This window comes from Chelonoidis abingdonii, chromosome 8, assembly GCF_003597395.2.
Source record: "Chelonoidis abingdonii isolate Lonesome George chromosome 8, CheloAbing_2.0, whole genome shotgun sequence".
Lineage (NCBI taxonomy): Eukaryota > Metazoa > Chordata > Testudines > Testudinidae > Chelonoidis > Chelonoidis abingdonii.
Window position 1 is genome coordinate 44,658,112 of NC_133776.1, and position 25,424 is coordinate 44,683,535.

Here is a 25,424-nt window from a genome sequence, read left to right on the forward strand (position 1 = left end):
CAGCAGTCAGCAGAGCAAGGGGACATTTTTTGATAACTTGAGATTTTCCTTAAAATTGTTTTTGAACCAGCTCTAGTTGCCAGACCTGACAGTGAAGTGAGAATGGTGAGCACATTACTGTTTGTCAATTTTTGATCAGTTTTGGGCAAGGAAACAGAAAGCATAAACCCTTTAATTTCAAGCACTTGCCAAGGCAGACTCCACTCTCTTCCCAAGGGTACAGTGTAAATGGAAGTTCAACAAAACATGTTGCACCATCAAATTGCACACCAGAAAGTAAGAAGGATTTCCTAGGTCATGAGAGCCTGCCTCCTTTGCTGTAATAAAGTACATCGAGCCCTGATGTGAGCCAGATTCCATGCTGCCTAGTTACCAGCCAAATTAATATCCGTCATTAGAAACTCTTAACAGAGGCAACATCAAACTAAACACAGGCCATTCCTTTTCTCACATTCACTAGCTACGCTCATGCTCCAAAACGTCTGTTAGTCTATAAGGTGCCACAGGATTCTTTGCTGCTTTTACAGATCCAGACTAACACGGCTACCCCTCTGATACCATAAACTGAAAGAGTGCAAGCGCATGCATTCAGCCAGAAGATGCTCGCAAGAGGTGGGTGCCAGCCCATTACAGCTACCCTGACAGCATTTGCACATTTAAATATTTTGTGGGTTATTCCCTGCCCCCCCACTCCAGAATAAAGCATTTTTCCATGAAAAATAGACGTCTCACAAAAAAAACTTAATCTAGTCAAAAAATGGTTGAAAAAGAAAAACTTCTGACCATGCCAACGGCTGAACCAGCCACAGCACCTCCAGTCCCAGGACCGGAACTGGAACAGCAACCAACACCAGCACCAGCAGTTGCAACCACATCTTCAACCCCAACTCCAGAGGGGGCCAGCGAGCCTGAACTGGCAGAAGCAACAGACAACCATACCGAAGAGGCTCAGACAGAGCCTGAAATACCACAAGGTGCACCAGTGGACAGCGGTACACCAGCAACGGAAACAACCCCATCACCTCCATCACTTCCAGAGGGACCAAGCCCAAGTCCACAGTCTGAGGAAGAACTGGTGTCCCCAGCCTCAAGGGAACAGTTCCAGACTGAGCAGGAAGCAGATGACAGCCTTCAGAAAGCTTGGGTGGCGGCACAGCAACCCACCGCCTCTCAGCTCTTCTAACCGATCCCGGTTGTTATAGACCAAGGACTTTTATACAAGGAAATTCTTTCGGGTGGACACCAGGAAGAATGGCAGCCGCACAAACGGTTTGTGGTTCGACCTAAGTACCAGGGAAGCTCTTAAGCTTAGCCCATGATCATCCCAGTGCCATGCTGGGTGAACAGAACAAGACAGGTTGGGGAAGTCCTTCCACTGGGAGGGGATGGGCAAGGAAAGTTGCCCAGTATGTCCGGTCTTGTGAGGTGTGCCAAAGAGTGGGAAAGCCCCAAGATCTGGTCAAGGCCCCTCTCATCCACTCCCCATAATTGAGGTCCCATTTCAGCGAGTAGCTGTGGATATTCTGGGTCCTTTTCAAGAAAGACGCCCAGAGGGCGAAAGCAGTACGTACTGACTTTCGTGGACTTTGCTACCGACGATGGCCAGGAAGCAGTAGCTCTAGGCACACCTAGGCTAAAGCGGTGTGCCAGGCCCTAACAGACATTTTTGCCAGAGTAGGTTGCCCTCCGATATCCTTACAGATTCAGGATCAAATTTTCCTGGCAGGCACCATGAAAAGACCTGTGGGAAAACTCATGGGTGTGAATCACTTGGTTCGCCACCCCGTACCACCATCAAACCAATGGGGTCCTGGTGGAAAGGTTTAATGGAACTTTGGGGGCCATGATCCGTAAATTCGTGAATGAATACTCCAATGACTGGGACCTAGTGTATGCAGCAGTTGCTCTTTGCTTACAGGGCTGTACCACATTCCAGTTAGGGTTTCACCTTTTGAACTTGTGTTATGGGCCACTGAGGTTAAGGGGCCATTACAGTTGGTGAAGCAACAATGGGAGGGTTTACACCCTCTCCGGAACTAACATTCTGGACTTTTGTCAGCAACCTACAAAACACCCTCCGACACTCTTTAGCCCTTGCTTAGAGAGAACCTAAAGGATACTCAGGAAGAGCAAAAGGCCTGCGTATGATAAACATACCAGAGACTGTTCCTTTCAAGAGGGAGACCAGTTATGGTCTTGAAAGGCGCAACAGGCCATAAGATGGATGATAGCATCATGGAAGGGCCATTCACGGTCCAAGAGCGCCTGGGAGCTGTTAACTACCTCATAGCATTTTCCCAATTCTCACTAAAACCCAAAGTGTACCATGTTAATTCTCTCAAGCCCTTTATTATCCAGAGACTTACAGGTTTGTCAGTTTACAGTCCAGGGAGGAGAGGACCGCTGAGTGGCCTGACGGTGTCTACTACGACGGGAAAAAGGACGGTGGCGTGGAAGAGGAGAACCTCTCAACCACCCTGGAACGTCTGCAACAGCGACAAATCAAGGAGCTGTGCACTAGCTTCGCCCCATTGTTCTCAGCCACCTCAGGACGGACTGAACAGGCATACCACTCCATTGACACAGGTAATGCTCACCCAGTTAGAACACCACCCTACCGGGTGTCTCCTCATGCCCAAGCTGCTATAGAACGGGAGATCCAGAACATACTACAGATGGGTATAATCCGCTCATCTACCAGTGCATGGGCATCTCCAGTGGTTCTGGTACCCAAACCAGATAGGGAAATACGCTTTTGCGTGGACTACCGTAAGCTAAATGCGGTAACTCGTCCAGACAACTATTCAATGCCACGCACGCCCACAGGATTCAGGGAGCCTGGGATCTCCAGCGGCTGGGGGCCCCTGCCGCCGAATTGCTACTGAAGACCCAGCACTTCGGCGGCAGGTCCCAGAGTGGAAGGACCTCCCGCTGCCAAATTGCCACTGAAGACCCAGAGCGGAAGAAGGCCTCGAAAAACTCGTGGGGGCCCCTGCGGGGCCCAGGGCAAATTGCCCCACTTTCCCCCCTCCCGGGCAGCCCTAACCTCCAGTGACGCAGTGTGGCCTCCCTCTGAGTCAGAGGGGGAGGAACCACCCTCCATGCCCAAGTGGGTGGAGCGAGGCCTGCCTCACTCCTCCCACCAGAAGGATGTCACCAGGACAGGAAGAATAACGGGCAGAGCCTCCCTCTCAGTTGGAACGGCGACACCGAAGGAGGCAGATGGACTCTGCTCACTCCCTGCCACTGACCCTGCTGCTGAACCCAGTGACGTCCTGCCTGCTGGGGAGCCTGCTTCTGCCACAGACCTGCTGGGACTGCCACAGGCCACCTACCCAGAGGGGCAGCTGACCTTAGTCTGGCTGCAGCTTTGCCTGAAGCACAGCCAGCATGTTGCGGCTGAGATCCCCACTGACCAGTGGCAGACTACTCTGTCACTGTTAGGGCTCTGGTCAGTGTCCGGAGGAGTAGGGTGGGCCCAGAACCCACCTGCCACTCCACCCTTGGGGTGGAAGCCTCCCCTCATCAGCCCCAGTGCTTGTGCTTGTCGGTTGTCCACTGGAGCTAGGACGCTCACCCCTGGGGTTCGTTCTATCTCTGCCACTAGAAACCAGAGCTCACTACCTGCTGGGTTTTCTCTGGCTCTGCTACAAGAGCCCAGGACTAATTGACTGCTGGGTGTGCTCCGGCTCTGCAAAAAGAGCACAGAGCTCATTGAATACTGGATGTGCCCAGTCTCTGAAGCAAGAATTTGGGGCTAACTGACTATAGGATTTGCACCGCTTCTGTCTCCAGAGGCTGGAGCCAATTGACTACTCAGGGTGCTCGGCCTTGGGGTGAAGAGCTTGGAGCTACTTATGTCTGTGTTGGCCCGGGCCCGGGCCCCTGCCACAAGGGCCCTGAGGCCATAGACTAAGGTGGATGCAGCCCCTGCTTGAAGAGTCCCAGGGCCCTTGATGGTTGGCTGCCCAGCCCATTAGACTGGTCAGGAAGCTAACACCTATGCTAATTCCCCTGCTATTAGGCAGAGGCCCCAAGGGTGAAGTGAGGCAGTGTGGCCTCTCTCCGACACAGAGGGGGAGGGACAACCACCCCAGCACTATAGTACCCCAATGAACAAAGGTAGGAAGAATTTCACAACATCAGAAAAATCTCCCGTGAAGCAGCCCCAGTCAGTCTTTACGCTGCTTACCTAAACAGTATGTTGCAGGAGACCAGAATTGTTCCATAGGCCAGTAGAGCCAAATGGAAGAGGAGTTCAAAGGGGGAACCCCAGTATTAGACTCACTGCTTCCAAATAAGCAGCCCATCAGAGTACTGGGTGTCAGGGATCTAGCAATATCAACTCTGACTTTTTAGCATTCTAGGTATTAGGTAAGGGGAGGTAGCCCAGTTCCAAGCCATGCAAAGCTGTCTGTGTCTAGTGCTTTGGGCTCCAAGAACCTAGTGTGGATGCAAAGGAAGTGAACTGGGCTACTGCTAGGGACACCATCCCAGTCTACATTGCTGTAAAATACAGAGGTTGAGATTCCATTCTCTGGGGATTGTTGATGATGACCATGCACTTCCCCTGATGATCAGCCACTGCAGGGATACAAGACAGGCTTCAGCTCAGACGCCCACGTTCAGAGAGGAGGAGAGGAGTACAACTCCCTTCAGTATGTTTATATATTGTTGTATCACATTAATACAAACATGTAGGAATGGCGGTCCAAAGTGCACAGAGCCCAGTACTCTCCAAATTTGATGCTTAGCCTCTGCATGGGAAAGGACCACTACTTGAGCTGAGAGGAGCCCAAGAGTGTGGAATCCCTAGGGAGACATGTGGGACAAGTGGGCCCATAAAGCTAAGGACAGTACAAATGGAGGGATATTCTTTGAACAAGGGGACACACTGCCATTGGGCCAAGAAAAAAGGCTGTAGGGGTTGAAGATGTAGCCAGAGTACTAAGCCAATGCAGGATGCCCCTAAGGTGGATGTTTTAAGCAATGCTTGAAGATAGTATGCATCGCAATCTTGAAGCTGTTTCAATGCTTTGTAGTCAGTGGGGTATCTTAAACTGAGGGCAGTCAAAAAACTGCCCCAGTACTCCTGTATGCACAAACTGAAGGACTTTTATCTGTTATGCAACCAGATGCTGAGGACGATTGCAATGAAAGACGCACAAATAAGGTTAGATTAAAAAGCCTGTGGTTACTGAAATCCAGTCAATTTAATTTACTGAAGGGATTGCAGAGGCAGGTTCTCCAAAAGTAATCAAAGATGTTCTGCATGCAGTTGCACTTTTACCCTTATGCCAACTTCTGCTCTCAGAATCACATCCATGACTTGTACTAACTTTAACAGAAGCTGCCCATTTCGTATCTGAATTTGGCCAGAACTACCAGCTTAAGGCATCCTGCAAAAATTATGCACATGCTTACCTTTATGCATATGGGTAAGTCCCACTAAAGACAATGGGATACTCCCATGTGTAAAGCTAATTACACACATGAGCCTTTGCAGGACCAGTCAGGGCCTTTGACAAAAGTTATCATTACTCACTATCATAAAATGTAAAATCCAAGATGCTGTGAAGGAAAAGAAATAGTGAAGCTTGCCATTTATTTTCTATCTGAACAAATTTCATGAGTTCTAAGCATCAAGCATATGATACTTTCTCTAATTATCTATCTAAGATGCACATCGGGCCCCCATTCCCATCGTTATCGGAGCACCTCACCATCTTTAATGTATTTATTCTCACAACACTGTGAGGGAGGTCAGTGCTATTATCCCCATTGTACAGATGGAGAGCTGAGGCACACAGAGGCTAAGCACAGTCACACAGGAAGTCTGTGGTGAGGTAGGAACTGCATCCCGGTCTCCCAAGTCCCAGGCTAGTGTGCTAACTGGACTCACTGTAAATTAGAGAAATGTGACCCTCAAAAGAACCGGATACTCAAGGACTCTGAACTAAAAACTGGCCTGTACATTTCACTAGGACAAGCTTTTTCCCAGTGAAAGAAAGACCGGAGTCACTGCAAGTCACAGTATTTCAGTATTTCCCCTTCTGATCCTGTCTAGGGTTGGAAAGATTAGAAGCATCCTAAAATGATGGACCTTCCACTAAGACTCACCCTGATTTTTGAGCTCCTGGCTCCTCTGAATGAAGTCCATGATAAAGCATAAATTCATATAAACTGACTCAATTGACACTTGGCTGTATGGGGCATACTGCTGAAGTTCATAAGTAAAACACTTTTCATTTCATTACTGGAAGCCAAATATCAATCTACATCTTTCAGGCTACCTGAGCAATAGATGCACTACTCAGCCTGCCAGAGTCCAAGCTCCTTATTCTCTGGAGGGAGGGGGAAGGGACAAAAAGCAAAACAGAAACCAAGCAAAACAAAAAGTAAAACAAAAACTTCAACAGCATGAAGTTTAGGAATTTAAACCCAAAGAGTCAGGAATTCCAGAGTGAAGGTTCTCACAGTAATCAGCTCATCTTCAGTGACATATTGTTCTGAGCAGTCTATGTAGTCAGCCCCCCCTCACCCATGCATCACTCTTAAAAGTGGTGACCTTCAAACACAGCTCTTTCTCCTCTGAGTTGCCATTCCGTCATTTCTCACTACAGCCCCTGCCTTATGCACATTCCACAGGCAAAAATGAGGAGGCTAAGTTCATTAAAATTATTCTCTGCAAATAATTTGCTTGGCTCTAGTAAAATAGATTTGGCTTCCTTCTCTCCTCCTCCATCCAAGCAACTGGGGCAAAAAAATGAACATAACATAATGTGAAACACCTTTCTTTTTCCCCACAGTGGTGAGGGTGCCGAGAAGAGAGAATACTGCATTGTGCCAACTGAAAAAGAAATTTCAAGGGAAAATTCTGCCAATAAGCTGTAAATTAGTGGGAAGTCATTCTAGAGAATGTTAGGTTATTTTTATATGAATACTTTGATTATCAAAGTCTCAAAAGTGACTGTTCAAGTTGACAGTGTCTCTTTAAACAACTTACCAAAGTCACATAGCAAGTCTGTGGCACAGCCAGGAAAGAATACCAGATCTCCCAAGTCCCATCCCAGTCCAGTACCTTGACCACTAGTTTGCCATTCAGTTAGAAGTCTTGCACCAGATCCAACCAATAATAATATGTGGTTTGTGTTATTCAGGTTGCTCTTCATTAACACTTCCTCAGATATATTAAAGCTTAATGATCAGGGATGAAGAATTGGTTCTTTAAAATTAAAAAGAGATGCAAAGGTTGCCGAACATTTCGAACAATCCTGCACTATTAAACCAGGCATGGATTTCAAGGCTTAAAGCAGTACCCCTCAAAATGAATCCCACATAAGTATGCAAGACCCATCAAATACCAACCAGATATCCTGCTGGGAAAACTAACATCATAAGGAGCCAGGCACAGTGTAGGCATTATATAAGTTTCTCCAGACAGCTCAGCCTCTGGCAATGCACCTCAGTTCTGACCTGCAGAACCCCTTGATGTCTATGTCATCCTGAGTCTTTACTGGGGAAAAAAAAATTGCAGGCTAACAAATACAAAATAGACCCCTGAGCCTGCCAATCCTATCCCTGTGGCAAACCCCCACACAAACAGCCCCACTGATTGCAACAAGAGTCCTTGCAGGCACCAGGAGTAGGTCCACATTTTTTGGATGCAGGATCACGTCTAAACAGGAGTGCAAGTAGGGGGTACCCGCTAATACACAGTCCTGGCAAGAGATTTTTAGCAGGTATGGGATATCGGAAAGACTTGGGGCTAACTCCCCGCTACGGAGAGTGGGGGAATGGGGCTGTGCTCTGCTCTTTAAAAGAGCAGAACATGGCTAGGGAGGGCATTCATTCTTTAAATGGCTTTGTTTTTAAGTTTGTTAGCATGCGTATTGTGTTGTTATGTTGGTCAGGAGTCCTCAAGAGGGGAAGGAGGGGGATGAAAGGTGTTCAAACAGTGTTTTTTATTCTGTTTCTCCCCATTGATCTGAATTACATTTGATATCCACACTGCATCACATCAAGTCCAAATCATTAGAGGAATGCCTCTGCTTGCACTGACCAGAGGATGTTTGGATTCTGATATCAGCTCAGTTCTGCAGCCTGACGGGAATCAGGTGTTGTCCCCAGTGTAAACATAGAATTCTTCTTTGCAGCCAAACTAGTCTAACATGCCTTTTTTTAACTGGAACTGGAGCATCAAAACAAAGAAAACAAATGCCCCATGCTTTGTGGGTGAGAGTACTATAAGTGAAGATTATAATACCGGACACTGACGGCCTTAAACCAGCCGCCTCAGGAATCTGCCAAGAAGTTTGCTGAAAATATGTTCCTCATCTTAGCAACTGAGCTAAAACTTATCACACATCTGCCCACCTTTATTCGAATGAAGCTCCTTCTGATCTGATAGCTCGGGCATTGTCAGTTTCATCCAGAACAATTTACAAACTTAGAACCTAAACCTATAAACCCTTAATCATTTGATCAATCCCACTGAAGACCATGAGACTATTTGTATGACTATCGACCACTTTTGTGGACTCGTAAGAGTTTCAGGAGTCTGTTCCTATAAAGGAAGTTGAATCCCCCATTGAAATGCAATGTTTGGGTACCACACCATAAAGCAGTTTAGGATACAGTTCTACTTAAAATTTGTCTTTTAATAAGTCATACATATTTTGAAATGGCTCCTCACCCAACTCCCATATTCCATATAAACAGACTGAATACTACATATGTGGGGGGAAAGTGAGTAGTTAAGCATGTTGATGTTTGTATATACCAAGGCGGTTGTCAGAGGGGACAGGGAGAGCATGGGGGCCCAAGGCAGGGGGCAAGGTCACATGCAGGGTCATGTGGGGAGATCACGAGCCCCCCTTGTGGCCCTCCCATGAGTACAGTACTGGCAAGAAATGATTTCTACTTGCACCACTGGGTATAAAAGAGAGTCAAGCATTAACCTATCAACTACCCATGTCAGGAAGAAAACAACATCTCTTTTCATTCAAATTATATGGAACTACACTTACTTCCTCCTGAAAGTCCCAAGCTGGATAACACGAGACTGATCACTTCTGTAAAACCATAAAAAGGAACAACTACAAAACCTTCATCCACTGTACTGGACAACAGAAAGCACAAAACAGGACAGCTCTATGTTCAGAACAGAAACCCAATCAGTCAGGGGCTAAACATTTACTCCTTCTGGATAATATATTCCAAAACTCAGAGATGTAAAGCAAATCTGAAATGTGCAGTGCATTTCTAGAGAACTAATGTCTTGTACGCTGTCCAATTAGACTGCTTGGAACTAACTCCACATTCCATTCAGTGTATAGTAATATACTGTAATAGTTACAAAGGCAAACATTAAAATATAGTACTGCATATTAAAATTTTATTCATGGCTGCCTGCTACTTTTATTCTTTTGTAACATATTAGAGTATAGTTGGGAAATAATAGCTCCTTCACTAATTTGGGGGAAGGGAATTTCAGCCCTACTAATGAATGATTTACAACATAAGTGTTAACTTGGGTTAATACTAGGAAAAATGCCAACTGAGGATTGTATATATAGACCTAGTGCTCACCTCAAACTCAGTACCTCAGCCAATAAACTGTTTACCCTCCCTCCCATCTTCACTGCCCCATTGTGTGGGGCAAAGTATGGTGGAATATAGACTCACTTGTTCCCTCCTGCATGGAGACCTTTTCTGTTAAGTGACAAAAGATTATAGACAAGACTGATGTCACCAAAGCATCCACCCAGTTATGAAATCTGTAGATCAGACTCCCTCTCTCTGTTCCTAAGGAGAAAAAATGGGAAAAGTCAAATTATAAAAGAGAAGCAGAGTTTCCCATTGTCTAGGTATTCTTGGTACTGCAGACTTAAAAGGGCTATACTGTGGGGGGTTATGGGTAGACCTCAGAACAACTCTGTACCTTGGGGAAAGGGAGTATGACAGAGCAGCACCCACACAACCCTATAACTGAGTGTACCTCACACAGCAATGGCCTGACACCACTGGTTGATGCAGAAGGAGGTGCTCACCCCTACCCACTCTGAGAAATCCAGCACCACTACTCTTACAGACTCACTTTTCTGGGTCTGCTCCAAAGCCCACTGAAGTCAATGAGAAGTTGTTCCATTGGATCAGACCCCGGTGCTCAAGGAGAGCAAAGAATAAGACTCTGGTTGGCACCTATGCAGGTGGACAAGGCCATCTGACCTCTTGTTCACCAGCACAATGCCAGCCACAATCTAGCACTGAATCAGCACCTACGATGTCTTCTTATACCATGATCCAGAGTACACTTTCACCAGGATAACTGCATTCAAATAACAAGAACAGTTATCTCTATGGGGGTTATGGAGAGGATGGTTTTTAAAAGCCCTGCAGAGGTAACACCAGCTCTATAGTTAGATTTATGTCCTGTGGTTGTCGCAGTAGCTTACAGGCATATTTTAGTTACTAGCTATTTGGCAGCTGCAGGTTCCCAAAAGAAATAAATGTTGCCAGCATAATTTTGGCAGAGCACAACATAGAGCAATCTATTTCTGTATTTGCATGTTTCCACTGTACCGAGACAAGTTCTCACTGCCTGTGGAGGAGAGAAGAAGAAAAGTTCTCTCTCCTTTTCCCCCGCTGCCTCAGTGGAGGAGCAGTAGTGCCATCCTGCACTGCCAGTTTCTATTAGATAAAAAGCTGAGAGACGCTAAAGGAATGTTTGAAAAGCCAGTGGGCAATATGAGTAAACAAGGTACCATCTTGCCTGGAACCCTCACTGGTTTCTGTGCAGACTTTACCAAGGAAACAGAAAAGAATAAATTGCAGCAGAGAATTAAATTCAAAACTTGATAAACTTGCTAACAGAGTTATAAACTTGGGAGACATCCAGGCTTCTGCAGCGGCTTCTCGTGAAAGAGGCAAATACTGGAGAGGTGATGGCAAACCTGATTAAAGAAAACAAGCCATTTAGAAGGTACAAAGAATCAAACCACAAGTCACTGAATTATATGAAGAAAACGAATCTGCAAACTCAGTTGTTTCTTTTGAGAATGGGCTTCCTAGAGCTCACAGAGCCAAATTATATTTAATGTCTGTGATCTGCAGACAAAAATGCACATTTGCACACCTACATTTGCAAGGACAACTACCTACCATAACTGCACACATATCCAGCATGCAGGTATCCAAGTACCTATTTGCACACACAAATGTACAAGTCATGGATGCAACTGTGGTAAGTGTGCAAATTCACACATCTGTCTGTGAGCACAAATCTTTTTTTTTAAAATCTGACCTTTAAACAAGAGGTGGGAGGTGTCCCTTTACCATGTATATGGAGCAGAGCCTACAGATGGTTCCTGAAGGTGTCTGAAAGCACTGTTAATAATAATAAAAAACAGTAATGGACTCATTTGCTGTCTGAAAACAATACACTGATATAGTCCCATAGCTTTGCATGGCACTTTACAGACAAAAAAAATATACTGACGGGCACTGAAAAATGTATACAGCGGGACTTGAAAGAAAACTAGTCGCCTACTGTAGAACATTTCCCTAGTGGGTGGGAAAGCCAATCCTATCAGCTTCTGCAGAATCTGGGCCTTTTGAAAAGCTACGGCCCTAGTCTTTTTTCCTGCAATGCTAAACTTCAGAATATAAAGGAGTGTAGATCAAAGCAGTGCTGTCTTCCTGAATGCGTAGGCTAATAGCTGCAGCACTTGTAACAGTTCACAGCTTTCACAAACTGCAGCAGAGAGAAAGCTGTAATGAAGGGTTTGAGGCATGTTGTGTTGGTCTTGCTCATTAGCTCTGTAACCTATATCAGTGTTTCTTAAATGCACTGTGGATGCTTCCAGTCACCAACAGATTTTTATGACAGCCTCCAAAGTGCTGCAACAATCACTGAGCTGTTACCTATTAATGTCGCTTTGTAAACAAAATAAATCATAATGTGTACTGATTCCCTTCTAAATATTACAGTTCAGTACAGACAGAGCTGAACTACAAAGGCATGGGCTTTTTTTCAAGTCACAAAGCATATTCATTGGATAATCACTATGTTTACATCTCGCACTACCGTAGCTCTGTAAAAGGCTATTGGCCAATGTAAGCCGGTCGGGCTGGGGCTCGTCCCCCTCAGGCGTGGCGGGGAGCCAGGGCGCCTCCCTACACACCGCAGTTCATGGAGTCCAAACCCCTCGGCAGGGGTTGAGGGAATACAGGGTCTGTAAACAAGATAGAGTCCTGGCCCTCCAGCAGGGCAGATAAGTACACAGTCTATAAGCCCACGCCCTTGAGCAGGGCGGGGCAGTAAGTAGTTCGCGCTCAGCTCCTTCAGCAAGGGGCTGAGCAAACACAGTTCAAACAAACAGTGAGTCTATATAGAAGGCCTCCTCAGGCCAGGGGGAGGGGGAATCTGCCACCCTTGGATGGGTGGCAGGGGGACGCAGGCCCTCCCACTCCACTGCATCCCAGCCCGGGGCCCTAGTGGTGGCAAGGGTTCGCTGCAGTCAGTGGGGAATCCTAGCCGCAACACGCTGACATTGGTTCAAAGTCCCCTGGAGCCAGACTGGGGTTGGCTACCCCCGGGCCACTTCCAGTTTCGCCCTCTCCAGGTACCTGTCCTCCGCTGGCGTTGTCCGGTGGGTCCCAGACCATGGGTTCCTCTGGATACTAGGTGGCGGGATGCTCCTACAGCTCCTCCGGGTAGCGAGCGCAAGGCAGGTCAGGCTGGTGGCCCTCCGGATACCGGGCAGGTCCGGTCAGCTTTCCTCCGGATACCGGACACGAGGCAGGTCTGGCCAACTTTCCTCCAGATACCGGGTACGAGGCAGGTCCGGCCAGCGCTCCTCCGGGTAGTGAGCACAGGGCAGGCTGGACCCAGTGGGAGCTCCAGCCTCACCGTCTGTCCTCTTCGGCAGCCTGCTCCTAACTGAGCGCTGGGGCAGGGCTTTTATACTTCCTGTCCTGCCCCTTGACTTCCAGGCGGCGGGGACAGGCGGCAGTGGCTCCGCCCACTAAGGCGCCTGTTCTGGTTCGTCCCCCTCAGGCGCGGCAGGGAGCCAGGGCACCTCCCTACAGCCAACATCACTGTTGGGAAGATCACTGTGTGGTGTTTGGGTAAGTTGAGAGTGTTTTTGACAGAAGGTGGAAGAGTTAAAAATGCCAATGGATATCAGAAAGTTTTTTAAAAAATCATTTCGAGAAAATGACCCTAAATGTGATACAGAGATGGTCCCCAGAAAGCCACCTGCTGCTACGAAAAGGAGAACACGGAAGGAAGAAAAACGAACATTTCAAGACCAGTGGGAAATGCAATTTTGGGTTTCTGAAGACATCTGATTCCATTTCTGAGCAAGTTGCAGTGTGCGCTGTTTGTACAAAAGAAATGCATCGAATTAAAATGTCTGCAATGCAATGTCACTATAGCATTCGTGCAGGGGAAGTTGAATAGAATTACCACAGTGAATTTCAGAGGCACAAGCTGTTAAACAATGCAAAAACCAAGCTTGAAAAACAAGAGTGACAGCTCAGAGATTTTTTCTTTAAATAAAATGGATCAGATACAGGTGGCTACTTTTAAAGTTGCACTACTTTTGGGGAAAGCAAGAAAACCATTTGGGAAAGGAGCATTCATGAAGAAAACTGTTCTGGCCGTACAACCAGAAAATACACTTCTCAGAGATATACCACTGAGCAATGACATGTTACAGAGGAACACACGAGATCTGGCAAATTTTCTACAAATCAAAACGCTGAAAAAGTCACAGTGAGCCCTTTCTACAGCCTGTGCTTAGATGAGAGCCTTGATGTCATGAGGAATCCCAAGGCCATCATATGTGTTAACTCTTTGGACTGTGACCACCATTGTTCTTCTGAAGGTATTTTACGTCAGGTGAGCCTGAGTGATAGGCCAACTGGCAAACACATTTTTCAATGGGTTCAGGCAAGAATGGAAGAGTGTCGTGTAAGCTTTGACAATCTGTGCAGCTTGATAGTGGACAGGACAGCAGCTATGTAAGTGCACAAGGCGGGTGCTGAACTGCTTCCAAGAAAGCTGCACTCTGAAGCTTTTTTTTGTTTCACTGTTTTTCCCATCAAGAAGCTTCAATTTAAAACATGGATGAGGTTGATTCCATAGTAAAGAAGTGTATCACTGCTTTCAATGCCAGTGATGTCAATGAAGGGAGATCTGCATTGTGTGAAACGGGCTGCGAGACACATATGGTGCTGCTGAATTACAACCCAGTCCACTGGCTTAGTTTTAACGACAGTGAACAGAGGCTATTTGAGCTCCGGCACGCGCTCGTTGAGGTTCTGAACACAGTTTTGCTGGAACTGTCCCAAAAGCTACAAGATCCAGAAGCACATGGCTGTTTGTTCTTTTTGAAAGAATCTTTACCCACACTTGCTTCCATAAACCTGGAGCTTCAGAAAACTCAGCTAACTACATCTGACAGCACTGAAGTAATTAATACATTCAGGAAGACAATCATTGATATCGTCCAACCCCTACACGAGAAAAGAGACTTTTCAGTTTTTTCAGGAGCTTAGTCAGTTTCTCAGTTGTCAGGATAAGAATGGGCAGTGACAGGTCTATTTCATTGAAACTGAATACCTGAGTATCCTCCTGAAGGATCTTGAAAATCATATAAGTGAGAGAAACTTTTTCAGACAGTACTCGTTCGTGACCGACCTATTCAGCAATTCTGGGTGAGGCTTTTTGGCTGCAAACAAACTAACTGCCTTACAAAACAGATTAGCTTCCTTTGACTCTTCAGATTTAAGCAGTCTCAAACACCTCATTCTGTAAACGTGCAGTGATGCAAGAATGAAAATATATTTCAATCAGCCCGGTATTACACTTCTGTAATAATGAGTTCTGTAGTAATGTGTATCTGTTTGAAGACACCTACAAGCCCCAACCTAAAGTTGCTTTTCTTATCTTGTCCCTCTTTCCTTCTACTGTGCTGTGTTCACTGCATTTTCTGAAGAACAAATACCAAAACTGCTCATTGATGCTAACCTGGAAGCTTCTCTTCTAGTTTCACAGGATACCCAAGATCCTGCAGGCTTTCCATTGAAAGAGCTTGTAAGCCGGTGCGTTCGGGCCCCGTCCCCTCAGGTGCGATGGGGAGCCAGGGTGCCTCCTTCCAGGCCGCCGGACGGCTCACGCTCCGCTCCCGTACTCGGGGGCTGAGGGAACAAAAGTCTATAGGCCCTGGCCCTTAGACTGGGTGGGCAGCAAACAGTCCAGGCTCAGCTCAGGGGCTGAGCAAACAAAGTCTATGGCCCAAGCCCTCAGGCAGGGCGGGGCAGCAAACAGTCAGGCTCATTTTAGGGGGCTGAGCAAACAAAGTCTATGGCCCAAGCCCTCAGGCAGGGCGGGGCAGCAAACAGTCAGGCTCAGCCTGGGGCTGAGCAAACAAAGTCTATAGCCCAAGCCCTCAGGCAGGGCAGGGCAGCAAACAGTTCAGGGGCTCTGACCCTTTGGAGCAGGGCAGAGCAACAAACAGTTCAGGGGGGCTCTGACCCTTTGGAGCAGGGCAGAGCAACAAACAGTTCAGGGGGGCTCTGACCCTTTGGAGCAGGGCAGAGCAACAAACAGTTCAGGGGGGCTCTGACCCTTTGGAGCAGGGCAGAGCAACAAACAGTTCAGGGGGGCTCTGACCCTTTGGAGCAGGGCAGAGCAACAAACAGTTCAGGGGGGCTCTGACCCTTTGGAGCAGGGCAGAGCAACAAACAGTTCAGGGGGAACGCGCCACCCACTCCTCTCGTTCCAGCCCGGGCCTAGTAGCGGCTGTCGCCGCTAAGGCGGTCCGTGGGATCCGCACCGAAACACACTGACTGGTGATCAGTAGGGATCGTGGTGGTACATACGACCATAGGCTCGGGGCCCTCTGCGGCCTGACTGTGGTCAGCCGCCCCCGGGCTACTTCCAATTCCCTTCTCCGTATCTGTCCTTCCTTGGCGTAGGTCGGCGGGTCCCAGACCATGGGTTCCTCGGAAACCGGGAGGCAGTAGGGTCCAGTGGCTCCTCCGGACAGCCGGCACAGGGTCTTGCAGCTGGGGGTCCTCAGGGTACCTGGCGTGGGGCAGGTCGGTCCAATGCTCCTCGGGATAGTGGGCCCGGGGCAGCTCCAGCCAGCGCTCCTCTGGGTAGTGGGCCTGAGGTAGGCTAGGCCGAGCGGGAGCTCGGCCCTCCACGTCCGTCCTCCTTGGCAGCTGGCGCTGAACTGAGCTCTGAGCCCTGGCTCTTATACTTCCTGTCCCGCCCCTTGACTTCCGGGGGGCGGGAACAGGCGGTAGTGGCTCCGCCCATGGGGGTACCTGCTCTGGCTCGTTCCCCTCAGGTGCGACGGGGAGCCAGGGCGCCTCCTTACAGAGCTCCTGAACTTTTGCAAGTAGTCTGATCCACACAATGGATGTGTTAAAACCCAGAACTTAATTTCATTATCACACTATATTAGTAAAGTACAATATAACAGGAATATGTTTTTAGTTACTACACTATTATCATTGTTATTACTAGATTGGACTGATTTTTTTTTTTATCTGTGAACAATAAAGAAATTTTGACACGTTTGCAGATATGTTTTTTCATTATTATTTAGACTTTTATTATGTAAAAGCATTTTTAAATTTAGTTCAGAATTGTTGCACAGACATCCACCTTTTACCAAAAAAGCAAAAGAAACAACAAAAAAGACAAGAACATGCAAAGCACCTTATTTGTGTTTCTATTGTGTTTAGAGGCAGTAAAGAATAGAGGCAACTGTACATTACTTTTATTGTTGAATCTCCAAAAAAAACAAACCACCATATAAATATATTACCATGATTTGCATGTGTAAATGTGCATATTTGTTTTCCCTAAAGTTAATCAAGTATTTCAGGAAAAACTGTCAGAGTGGCAACCAACAATTTGCTGTGAGAACCCCTGACAATAAAGTCACTCTTCTTGTAAGTAAGCACAAGGAGTTCAGACAAAAAACCAGGGGATTCTGCCTAACTAGAGCAGACAGAGAATTCCACTTGATAATCAGCCTTCCTCTCCCATGATCTAAAACAGACTGCGCATTATTCAAGTATCTGCTGAGCTCCCCAGGGTAAGATGCAGACCTTGCCATGAATTCACAGAAGCAGGGGTGAAAGTTGGCCGTTACGGTGTACCAGTAAGAAGTGGCTACCGGTACTGGCCTATACACAGCCGACATTAAGCGCTTTAACATCGCCGTCCCTTTCCATACACACACATCGGCGACCCTACCAGCAGGGCCGCTGACTGGGGGGCAAAAGAGGCAGCTTCCCTGAGGGCCAGTTATTTAAAAGGACCTGGGGCTCCCAGCCGCCGACGCCTCTCCTGCAGGCCCTTTTAAATCGCTGTCGGAGCCCTGGATGGTGCGGGCCAGGCAGCGTGGATGGGCTGGCTCAGGGAGGTTGACCCCTCAAGTCCCACCCTGTCCCTTCTACCCGAGGTGCCTGGCAATCGTACAGGTAAGTCTTCTATGTTACTGTCACTCCTGAATAGAAGCCACTTTCCCAGGTGATATGTACAGTACCTAGTAGCCAACAGCCCATTCTCCATTGCACTTTCTACAGGAGAGTGAGACATTAAAAGGTAAAAATTCTAAGAATGAAGGGGCAGAAACCACCTAATCTCCTTTCACTGGGGCAGCATAACAAAGTCCATTCTGCTCTGAATTAGGCTAACAGCCTATCCTGAGGGAAGACAATAAAAGCATACGGAGATGGTATTAAGATACTTAGATCCTCATACAGTTAGCTTTTAAATGGTCCCAACTCAGCTCTGAAGTTAACATCTTGTGGGGTTAGTAACATTAGGAGAGTGTCCACACATTTATTGCTGCTATAAACAAGTGGAGACAGCTGTCTGTATAGCTATCTACGTACTTATATAGCTTTCTTTGCAATGGTATCCTAAAGCCCTGCCTAAGTAGCTAAGAAAAACAAATACAAAAATAAACTCTTGCTTTGCCAGCTGTGGGGAAAATTTTGGATAGGTAGTGGACTTTTTTCAGTATTATTTACACATAAACAAATACTGTGAATGGCTTGCCAATTACAGAACCAGTTTCTCCTCCCTTAGTTTTCACACCTCTACTGCTAGAACAGGGCCTCATCCTCCCTGATTGAACTAACCTTGTTATCTCTAGCTTGCTTGCTAGCATATATATACCTGCCCCTGGAAATTTCCACTACCTGCATCTGACGAAGTGGGTATTCACCCATGAAAGCTCACGCTCCAAAACGTCTGTTAGTCTGTAAGGTGCCACAGGATTCTCTGCTGCTTTTACAGATCCAGACTAACACGGCTACCCCTCTGATACTTAATATATATATACGCACACACACTCAGATGGGTGACTGTGCATGCACATGTAAGCTTGTGCACATGAGATTCACAGATGGGCCAATAAGGAAAACTATGAAGAAACTGGGATTGCATTAGGTTCCACTGAAGTCAGTGACATTTTTATTTCTTGTAGGAGTGAATTCCTTAGTCTAGGTCCAGCTCCCACTGAAGTTCTGACTATCTCCAGTGCTCACATGTATTCCCGTATGTCTCAGCTGACCCAACCCAATGGGGTGCTCAATCCAACGAATATCAAGCAAAGGACCTTGGATACTTGCATACTGAATAGCATTGAAAAATCCAAAAGTAAGCAACATTACAACCAATGAACAGGTGCCCTCAACAGAGGAGAGTTCCTCAACGTGCTTTCTATCAGTATCACCTCTACCTTGCCTCTCTTGAGCTTTGGCCTACTTCTCTTCATCCAGCTGCTGTCCTTTGCACGGCACTGGAAGATGGTGCTGTTTACACCGATGGTTTGTTATTGAGTGTTGAAATGTGTAGTGTTTCATCTTAAGAAAAACAGCTTTAAATAACCAGTTTAAAGAGACACAGAATCACAGAGTTTCCAAAGTGAAATATTGAGAGAAGTAGGTTCAGAGAAGGGCAATGAGAATGGCTTGAGGTCTGGAAATCACATCTTACAATGAAAGCCAAAAGGTGCTAACGAGAAAGTTAAGAGATGCCTTGATCACAATCTGTAATTACCTACAGGGGAAGAAGATGTGATGCTTTTTAATCCAGCAGACAAAGATGTTACAAGAGCCAAAGACTAGAAGTTGAAGTCAACAAGTTTCAAACTAAATAAGATGTGCATTTTTAATAGTGAGCACAATAAACCACTGGAACAGATTATCATAGGAAGTAGTGGACTCTTGATTACTTCTTAGAGTCCTTAAATCAATGTCCTTCTGAAAGACATTCTAGTTCACCTGAAATTTGATGGGCTACACACATGAATCACTGGTGAATTCTACAGTCTGTGTTATGCAAGAGATCAGACTATTTGATCAATGATCCCTTTTGGCCTTGAAGTCAAAGAAAATTTTGGCTTCTTAACACCATCTCTTTCACATTCTAGTTTTTAAACTGGCACATCTGAATTTACATAAAAGGCAAGTTCAGAAACAATCACATACCCTTTACTACTGGCATTGGAGCTAAATGATGCCAGTCAAGTGACACAACTTTTAAATACACGCTTGGTGATGAAGACTTATATGTGGATGGAGGTTAAGCAATACCAGATCTCATAAATCTGCACTTTGTCAATGACCAGACGTAATCCATCTCTGTCTCACATTGGGAACCCTACTTTCCTCACACACATTTCCAAATTACATCATGCGATTCAGTCAGTAACAGCTACAAGCACTTTGCTAAAATTCAGGCATTTCTATCATTTGTCCCGATACAACTTCAAATCTCAGTAAACAAAGCCAGGATTAAATCAATGCACTGTTCCAAGGTTTGACTTAACCAAGTTAAAACAAGTTTCCAAAGAAACAGTAACCTCATTATTATACAAAGCGTCCTTGTTGCCACAGCCTTGTCACAAACTTTGGTTGCACAGGACTTTCTGTCTTATAGGAACACAAGGCCAACTCAAGAAAACGTTAGGTGATGTCTGAGAGTTCCTAACAGACATTACAGGGAATTTGGTACATGTCCAAAGAGAGAATGGCTCTTCTTAGTCAAAAGAACAATTTTAAACTCACTTTCCTATTTAGCCAGAGAGGTACCTAGTGGGAACAATGTGTCATAAAGGCTTGTAAATAAAAGCCTCAATCCCTTGTGTCCACTGCCTGAAACTGAATTCTTTCCTTAGTAAGAGTGGGGTATTTTGTCTGTTAGAAAGGAGGTACCGTGAAGATACACAAAAATATGGCTCTGGTTATCTCCTCCACTTCCATAAGGCGAGAAGAGTCAGAGTGGACAGATCTAGTTTGGGAGACACAAAATAGGGGAGCACCATTTCTGTGACACTGTCCCTTCCTCTGGGACCCCCCAAGAAGCCTCTCTGTTGGAGTTCTTCTTGGTTAGTCCACCCCAGATTTTCAGGGCTATGAGGGGCTGATGCCAGGAAACTGCCATTTTCTGCAACATGCTGGCCTCCACAGGCCAAGGATATGTTCCTGCCAACACTTTGGGAGTGCTACATAAATAAAAGAAAATAGGTTATTTAACTTAGGCTCAGCACATGAGTCTCCCGCAAAGCAGCAGCTTCTGATGAGCCAAGCAGCTGGTTGCCAGTGAGGAGAAGAACCCAGGAGAATAGCAGACGGCTGCTCCTCCAAGACTGGAGCTTCCCTTTTCTGTTTATTCCCAAAGTCTGCAGGGTAAGGAGATAAAAACCCACTCCACAGTCTCATAAACCCTCCTGCTTCTGAGGGAAAAAGAAGCTCACTTCTGAAGAATTTCATGGGCCATTCTCCCAAGTATTTCCTTGGGAGGACATAAAATGACCCCATGTCTTTAAGAATTCCTTACCTCTGTTATTTAAGACCTTGGAAATACTATAGTTTCTGCAAAAGGCTACTGTATTAAGAACTGCTGTAGCACTGTAAGTATGGTGTTTTATTTCTTCCTGGTCTAGAACAGATGAATCTCAATCCACTGGGACCCAGTAGCAGTTAAAGGAATTAAGCCCCAACCACATTTTAGGCATGTCTACACATACAGTGCTCAGCGTATCGGGTAAAGAGGCTCTATGCCAATGGGAGAGAGCTCTTCCATGGGCATAATAAATCCCCTCTGCGAGAAGCAGAAGCTATGTCGGCAGGAGAAGTTCTCCCACCAACATAGCGCTGTCCACACCGGCACTTATGTCAGTGTAACTTATGTAACTCGGAAGCTTGGTTTACTCATACTCCTGAGCAACATAAGTGCTGCAGACATAAGCTGTAGTGTAGAAATACCCTTAGAGGTAGGGTTACCATACATCCCATTTTGGCCAGCACAGTCCTCTTTTTAAGCCCTGTCCTGGCTGTTCTGACTTTTTTGGCAAAACTGGGTGTGACATTGCACCCCCTATTCTTCAGAGATATTATTACATGAATATGACATAATCATAATGTACCTAATGCAAGATAAGTCATTTGAGGTATCATTGGAAAGGTTATGATTTACTGAATATGACTGTCCTACTTATATGCATGTATCATTTTTGTATCTGAAGTTAAAAATATTGACTATATATCCGTACTATAAATCAGTTTATACCTGGGGAACACCTACTAGGTAGAATGTACTCAGTCTAGATGGCTGGCTGGGGAAGGAAACTTCAAGTTAAAGGGCCATTAGAGAATAAAATAGACCTTAGAAGAAGTTTTATCTCCCAGGGGGCCGGGGGCTCCTGAGGATGCTACAAAAAGCCTCTGACTCATGGCTGCCAGGACACTACAGGCACATGTGACTAGGTCTCCATCTTGGAATACCAGTGTTTTTCCACTGACTGGCATGGGAACCAAGCTTTGAAACAAAGGGTTCCCATCATATGCAAAAGCTATATAAGGCAGGGGAGTGACATCATTAGGATTCTTCACTGATTCCCCACCCAAAGAGACTCCTGGAAACAACTGAGGAACAAAGACTGAACTGGGGGGAAGTGCTGGACCCAGGTTAAAGGGATTTTTTTAGCCTGTGAATGAAACACCTGGGGATTCCAAGCTGTAAGTTAGTGCAACCTGCCCCTTAAGAGCCTGCAGCCTGCTTGCATCATATTTTGAGTGAGAATTTGCCATTCATATCTGATCTATGTAGTATATTAAGCTTAGTTTGCGTGTTTTATTTGCTAGATAATCTGCTTTGATGCATTTGCCATCTCCTATAATCCTTAAAATCTATCTTTTGTGGTTAATAAACTTAAACTTGCAGTGCAAGATGGTATAATTTTGGGTTTACACTCCAGAGGAGTGATGCGTGCCTTAGGAACTGGGAGGTGCCCTAGCTGTGCCTCCCCATACTGAGCTGATCACAGCATCTGTATGTGTCCTTACCTGTATGTGTGCTGGTAAAGTGAAGGCTGTACAGCATACAGTGTAAAAGAAGCCCAGGCTGGTGGGTCAGGGGGCTCAGTACTACCCCAGTTCCAGGTGGCACTCCAGGGGGAACCCATCACACTGGGCATTTGTCCCATTTGTTCTTGCCAACTGATCAGCTGAAAAAGAGCAAACTGGACAAATGCACAGTTTTCCCAAAAAAGTGGGGTTCAAGCAGCAACATCAGCTCTGCATTGGAGGGAGGGCTCAGGAGAGCAGCTCAGGCTGAGCCAGCCCTGTGGGCAAGGGGAACGAAAGGGGGTCGGGCCAGACCCACGCAGGCAGGTGTTGGCGAGCTTGGGCCAGCTCTGTGCATGGGAGGGCTAGGGGAGCAAGGGGGCCTTGGGCCAGCCCCACGGGCAAGAGGCATGGAGGATTTGGGGGGCAGGCCCAAGGCCCCCTTGCTCCCCTAGCCTTTGGAGAAAATATGGTCACCATACTTAGATGTCCCCCTTCCTAGTTAAGCTTGTACACTGGAAATAGCCAGTCTCTCTTTCCATTTGCTCCACTGTAATAATTTTCACTTAGCCTTGGGCCTACCCTGTACAAAGTTAGATAATAATCTGAAAAATGTGGAAGGGGGCGGCAAAAAGTGTTAGGGACAGAAAAAAAAAACTATATTTTTGAAAAATAATAATTATATAATAATTGTGTAAAATCATCAATATCCATGCTTCCTGCTCAATTTATGAGGGATTCCTTTCATTGACTAACATCCTCTTCTACTGTGCTAAGCAAAAGGAAAATGTTTGAGGGGAATCTAGAGAGTTTATCAGGTGTAGTGCATAATACTCCCAAATATTTAGTGCAGGTCCAGCAAAATGGGAAAGTTGGATGCAATCTTTTTGTAAACTGGCTTGTGATATGCGCATTACAGCACAGATAAGAGAGTGAGTAACTCACATTATTTAACCCTCTTTCAGCCATGAGTGTAACACATGTGTAAGAACAGAAAAGTAATATGTGCACTAGAAGTTATATCTATTTTTCAGCTATCCGAACTCATTTTCTGTAATCTGCATCTTCTACCCTTGAGTAATGCCGATGAAACTCCACTGCTATTTTTGGACAAGATGACATGTTGCTGAATTATTTAAACAAGCAAAGATTTAAGCTGCTGCTTAAATGTGTCTTAAATTATGAAAATACACAGTTTATGCAAGGATACTTATAAAATGGAGGGCTTGCACCTGATGCTGGAAAATCTTATTTCAACAGGCAAGAAGGCTTTTCACAACATTTAACAATAAGACCTTTTGAAATCCTCTTTTTCACCCAGAGCTTAGAAACAATCTTTAGTCTATTATGGTCAACAGCTATGGGATTTTTCTGACACTTGTCCCTATCAGATGTTTTGTTTTTAATGCTAGCAGTGATTATATCAGTTTACAGTGAACAGTTATGTGAGATTATCAAAAACACTCCTTCTAATGAAACCACTAATTCATCTTTCATTTTCCTTATTTGTATTCTGTTGTGACTTCCCTTAAAATAGGTATGTGAGTAATGTGAACTGGATTTGGCTCGCCCCAAAAAGTTACAAAGAATGGAGAAGATTTTTTTTTAAATGTTTTGAATGGGTAAACCAATGTTTCTCCTAACTCTAGTCTGATTTTTAAAATAAACATATAAAAAAAATTGTCTAACAATGAAGTATCTACAGGCTACTGCAAATTGAACTATATTAGGAATTAAATAATCAAATACATAATTAACTCAAACGAGTGGCTTCATCTGAAAACAAATTGTGCTTCTAGGAAGGTGTGGAAGAGAACAAAGAACAAACACATTTCCAGGAAACTTCCAGGCCCCTCATTTGACCTTCTTTAATACCACTATAATACTGGAGGGTGGAAAAATCCTAGATTATCTGCTCCTTTGCTAAATGCAAAAATAAAGAGCAACACAGGTTAATCCTTCCTCTACTGGTTCTGCAGCACCTAACTAAAACCCTATTCCCAGAGTAGTATTGACATCAATAGATGAGACCTGTGTGCAAAGATGTTTTGGCAGGTTGTGGCAATTACCAGTTTGGGCTCCATTCAACATCAGGGGGAAATGGACTCAACATATGGTACTGCCAGAGGCCCCCAATCCTCCCCTTCTGTTGCTCTCCCAAAAATAATTCAAAAAGAAGACTAAAAAAGGTAGTGTTAGAGGTTGTGGTAGTGATGCGAAGGGTGGAACATTACAAATGGGCATATACAGAAGATGGGGGGAGGGCAAGAAAGAGGTAGCAAAGCCACAGGAATATATAAGCATAGCTTCATTTACAAGCTGACATTCTGCCCCTTCATGTTTATGCTTTTACAAAGGGGGGGGGGGAGATAGAGAAAATTTAATATATAAAATTAATTGAAAATATTCTTTTCTGAAACTGAGATAGAACACTTCAAGATCAGACTACCATCTCTGTCTAGTACAGTCACACAGGTTCTTCTGGTGACTTTTGCCATCAAAACAACATCATCACCTTCACATTATAGAGTACAGTTTCTTTTCATTAATGTTATGGCAGCAATTTAAACCAGGGCCAAAGTCTGTGCTCCTCACTTGATCAGAAAGCCCATGGGACTTTTGCTTAACCAACAATGGAAGAATTTGGTCCAGAGGTGAATACTTTCAAAGATCTACAAGCAGTAGTGTATTTAAACCCTCAAGTTCAACAAATTTAAAAATTCAGTCCACCTGCTGTCTGGCAACATCAAATGTTCAATCTGTCAGTTTCAAAACAAAATATCCGGAGTATACTTGTGAAGTGAAGTATTTGTAAGTAGCATTCTATTAACATGAAATCTGCAAACAAAATCCAAAACTGTATGTACAAGCTTGGTAGTTGAGACCTGCTAGCAATGCATGCAATATGAAAATTAGAAGCCCTATTGGTCTTCTTTAAAGTAACACACACACAGAGCATATTTTTAAAAGGAAACTACTCCAGTACTAACAGCAGTACATAACCATTAAAATGTTCTTCAGAGAGGGAGAGAGAGAGA

General features: G+C 45.4%; 1 protein-coding gene across 4 annotated transcripts in view; it reads right to left on the minus strand.

The window, feature by feature from the left end:
* Positions 1 to 25,424, minus strand: part of ST6GAL1 (ST6 beta-galactoside alpha-2,6-sialyltransferase 1) — a 136,764-nt gene that overhangs the window by 51,856 nt on the left and 59,484 nt on the right. The window lies entirely within an intron of this gene.